This window comes from Euprymna scolopes, chromosome 2 (genome assembly GCF_053919585.1).
Source record: "Euprymna scolopes isolate OS-2025 chromosome 2, ASM5391958v1, whole genome shotgun sequence".
In the NCBI taxonomy this organism is placed as follows: Eukaryota; Metazoa; Mollusca; class Cephalopoda; order Sepiida; family Sepiolidae; genus Euprymna; species Euprymna scolopes.
In genome coordinates, this window is record NC_136483.1 from 109,961,119 (window position 1) to 109,966,698 (window position 5,580).

The window sequence follows — 5,580 nt, forward strand, 5'->3', positions numbered from 1 at the left end:
TAAAGTAACATTGTTGAAGGTTATTCTTTTGACTATATTTGTTTGGGAGAAGCACAATTAAAAAAAGATTAAAAACGGAGCGAAATTTAAATTTCCATTCCATTTTTACAACAACCGTAAACAATCACATACTTCGCAAGTTTTGTCGTAAGTTAACGAGAAACTCATAAAAATCTGGTAGCTGAGTGTCAAATCTGCTTAAAATATTGTAAAAAAAAAATTGCAAGTTTTCCTGAAAAATAAACTTTCACCTTAAATTTATGGCAAAAAAAGCTACCCATAAAAATCTTGTAGCTGAGTGACAAATCTGCTTTAAAATATTGAAAAAAAAGAAAGAATAGAACCTCTAGGTGCATCAGAAAATTGGGGGATTTTAGACACCCCTAACAGAAAACTGCGAATAAAACATAAAAAACTCGTAATTTCTCTTTTTAAAGTGGGTTGTTTATTTTCTGTATGGAATATACTTCCAAAATAAACTATTAAAGTTGTTTAAAAAATAGAAATATTATTTGTTATTTTAAAAAAATCAGTGTTTATAAAATGCCGGCGTGCCTTCATACAGCTATTTATTTACATAATAAAATCAATAGAATTTTACAAGTTAAATATTTTTCAATTTTTAAACTTTAAAAATCTATCAAAATTTTCCTATTGGTTCAATTTTCATGATATGTTCAGGGTCAATGCGAAATTTTATGATCTTTCCAATAAACCAAATAAAATTTTCAAATACACACCCCCATTTTAAAATATTTATTAAAATTTTAATAATTAATTTGGTACTTGTACAGTTTAGTCAAGACATTAAAAAATGAAAATATCGAAAAAAGTTTAAATTGTATGTATCCGTTATGGAACGAAAATTTCACTTAATTTAATCAAGTAGTTTTTTTTGTTTTTTTTTTACAGCGGTAAAAAACACGTTTTTATGAGAGCGCGTTGAAGGCAGCCATCTTGGATTAAAAAAAAATTTGTTTGAGTTTTAGAAATGCCAAAAGGAGATAACTCCAGTTAAGCGCTGACACCCCTCCCATCTTTAATACTAGCTTTTCTTCCTAAAAATTGAACATTTCGCGCGGTATCATAACAAATTGTTTTTTCGCTGTAAAAAAAACAACAACAAAAAAAAAACTACTTGATGAAATTAAGTGAAATTTTTTTTTCGGAGAAATTCGTTCCATAACGGATACATACAATTTAAACTTTTTTCGACATTTTCATTTTTTAATGTCTTGACTAAACTGTACAAGTACCATTAATTTATGTGCCAAAGTTTTATATATCACAAATTGAAAATAAAAGATCAATAAAAAAAATATTCTAATTTAAAATAAAAAAGAATAGTTTATTGGAAAGTTACCTGTAAAGTCCAAAGTGTAAAACTTTTTTTTTTAAAAACATGTTGATTTTTTTTTTAATGAAAGCTCATGTTATGCTTACATCGTCAAGTAAATACCAGACGCTGACGGCAAATTTTTCTATTTCATTGAATGTTTTCTTTTTTTAGATATTTAAAAAAAATTTAGTTGATGAAGAAATATTAAAATATATCAATCAAAAACTCGTGTATTTCATTAAAATAATTTTTTAAAAATCGATGAAGCGGATTTTTTGTTCTAGGGAAAACTTATAAGTGAATGTGCGTTTCTTTTTTAACTACGGAGGATTAAAAATACTAATTTTGGTTTATACACGCAATAAAAAAGAGACATTATTTATGACCTTAGACGAAACCATACTTCATAAATTTCATTTTAGCAGCAGCAGCTATTTAACGCTTCGCGCAAAACACGTTACAAAAATGCGATTTTCTAGGACCCTCGCTTTAAAAAATCCTTTTATTTAAAAAACACATGGAATTTAATATATAAATATGGATAAATTATAAACAATGAAGAATGGAACTACTCATTTAATAGTATTTTTTTAGGTAAGTGATTTTTTGACATTTATATATATACATATATTTATAAGCAAGTCAAAATATGTTGATTTTCTTTATATATTTTTTTAAAGAAAACCGCTTTAAAGAAACAAATATTGCATAATTTGCTATTAAACCTGTTATTTTTTTTTAATTTGGTCTTTGCTCCTTTAATTGAAAAAAAAAAGGGGTTGAATTATATTTTCAAGTAGTTATAAGCTTAAAAAAATAGTAAGTTGAATTATTAAGGTTCTGATCATCATATTTAATGGCCACTTTCTGATACACATATAGAACCCCTCCCAAACATACTGGCAATAATTTGGTTTCGTCCTTCCTTTCAGTGTTTCCAATAAGGGTGATTGATTTACTAGGATTTGTATTAGAAGCTGGGCACTTATTAAAATTATTTAATTGTTGAATTTTTTGGATTTTGATTAAATTTGTTAGTTTGCTAGCGCTTAAAGCCCACACAAAAAATTGAACAAAAGGCAAAATTAAAAAGAATGGTACTCATGCAGAATTAACCCCCCCCCCCGCACCGGATTCCAATTAGTTTAGGGTTCGACCGGCCATCATCACCGGATTCAGCCGAGCGTTGTTCAAATATTGAAACACTAAATCAACATTTTATTTATTTTTTTGCATAATTAATTAATGATGGGAGTATTTTTTTCTGTTTATTTTCTTAACATCTATTGACAAGCAAAATTTGTATATTCTCTTGAAAAAAAACCCCTAACTTTTCTCTGCTTTCACCTAACTATTTACAGTGTTCATATAAAGCATTCATTTTTTCTTTTTATAATAAAAATTCTGTTTTCAAAAAGAAATGTTTACTGCCAACTTTCTTTTTAAAAAAGTGCAAGTTTTCCTGAAAAAAAAAAAAAAAAAACTTTCACCTAACAATTTATGGTAAAATAATTCACCTTTTCTTGGGGGAAAAACAACTTTTATTGATAAAGAAAATTGCAAAAATTATCAAATAAATAAACAATACAAAACGCATTTTTTTATGAGGAATGTGTTCCATTTTTACAAACTGAACCACAGCAACGCGTTGCTGGGTACAGCTTGTATGTACATATATTTATGTATATGTATATTTGTATATGTATATATCCATGCATATATATATATATATATATATATATATATATATATATATATATATATATATATATATATATATATATATATAATTAAATGCTTTTCCTTCCCCCGGGGCACCCTGTCATCACTAAATTGACATCACCGTCTATCAGCTACCGGCAAATTAAACCGTAAAAAGCCAGATTCCGTTCAGAAGAATGACTCATCGCATTAAGTGAACACCAATGCAAAACTGAAAAATAATTTCGAATTTAACGGTCGGCCTCAATCCAAGATGACGTCATGCTCCAAGAGCGCATCAAAGCGCACGCGCTTGGTCATGCTTCATTTACTCATTTCCGGTTCACGAACGTCAGTTAAACCCTGTTTCCATTCTTTTTCTTATTTCTCTGTCCGCCCGATATAGTACATGTGTCTGACTTAGTTATAATCGCTGCCAGTCACGAGGTGCAAATCCATGTTGTTTACATCTTATCGGAGACAGACATTTTCTATCTCATTTTAAATACTCTCAAGTGGAATATTGCCACTTAAATTTATTTATTATGCCTATTTGGCCATCTCATAATCCGATCAACAATCTCATTTCAAATTTATAAAAAAAATAAAACCTTATAGAATATAGAATATGAATATTGGTAAATATTGAAAACGTTGCTTTCCCAAATACATTTTTATTATTATTATTTTTTTTCACTTTCGATGCCTCCGTTCAATCTCGAAAGACAAAGGATACTCCCTGGAGGAGCAGCTGCTCGAGTAATTGTAAAGCAAGGGTTGCGCAATCATCAACCACGCCCTTCCTGAATAGTCACTGCCTGGGTCCAGTCGCAAGAAGTCCAGGACGACTGGAAACAATGCCGAGATAAACGGAGAGTACATACACCACTTGAAAGTTTAAAATGGTCCTGGCCAGACTCATCGTTGCTTAACTTCGATTTACTGACGGGAACTGGTGTGTCAAACGTAATTATGCCGTATATATTTTTCACTTTAATTCACTTAAAATAATGCATATTGACACTGAATGGTAAACGGCTATTTGATCAAGGGACAAATTCATAAGGGGTATCCTAAGATTTTCATGTCTTCTCTTCGCTAGAGCCATGTTAGCCTTAACACAGCTTGGTGCTAGATTTGTGCGCCATGTTTGAATCATGAATCGAGGCTCCTGGGTGGAGCAAAAAAAAAAAAAAAAAAGAAATGACCCCAGAAAAGAAGTATTTCCCTTTTTCATGTCAATTAACAGAACTGATACTTAACTTTGATCCCAGTAGTAATGCAAAGAAAGTTCATAGGCCTCTGTTTACTTACTTCTCCACGATGACAGAGTTTGACATGATATTTATACATTGATCGAATTCTGTAAAAATGCTTTATCCGATATTTCCCAAAAATGTCTTAATTTCGTTTTTATGATTATTTAAGAATCCACACAATTCAAGATGTTCTTAGCCTTCCTGTTCCAAACATATATTGCCTAATTAAGGAAAAAACACGAATTACAACTAAACGATAACTCATTCAAAGCGTAGTATCGATTTGATCGTCAGGCGTCAAACAGAGGTTTTCCTAGACTGAAGCAATTTTAATTTGTGTTCTATTTTTGGATTTTCTCCAAAATTTTACAGAATTTGATGCCCATATTTTGTATAAATATTGCTTTTATAATGTAAATATTCTCGATATGTTTTACCAATCGGGTTGAGAAGAGGTTAAACAGATGCTCTAAGATACGTATAGCAAACAAATGATTAAAAACATAGATACAAATTATTTCGCAAAAAAAATCACTGATGTAGAAAAGAATTGCAAATCACAACGGATGATCCATTATTGCTTTTTATGTTTCTTGTATTTGAAGAGTGGTATCGGTCCTAGACGTGTAAGAGCTTTGAAAATGACGCCCGAATCTAATCAATTCGCCTGATAAAGACGACGATTTTGCTTTCTTGTTCGCCACGTGTCACTGCAAATTTCATGTCCATAATAATACAACATATCACAGCGTATATATTTAAGTCATGGCCTTTTTCCCGGTTGACTGTGATATGTTGCGAGTCCATTGCAGTTCGAGTAAGTCCATCTTCCACATTTTGCCTCTCTTTAACTTTTTCTTCTTACTCTGTGACCACATTTTACATACATCACCTGGTATTCACATCTAGGAACACCATATTAAACACCTCCTAACATCGACATCAACGTCCAACATATCAAACAAGTTACAGAGTTTGTTTACCTTGAGCACATACTGTCTTCATCTAACAACGAGCAAACAATTATAAATCATAGAATCGGCTTAGGTTGTGCCGCCTATAAAAGAAACAAAACCGCCCTAACTTCTTACCGTACAAAATCAAATCGGAAATCTATAACGCATATGTTCTTTCTGCAGTCTTATATGGATTTTAATGAGTCAATTGATTGTAAAATTACACCCGAAAGTAGAAACTTTCCAAAGTCACTTTATGTGCTTTGTAATTAATCATTAACTACCTGAGCTCATCAGTATTGCAGAATTGAGAAAACTCATTGGA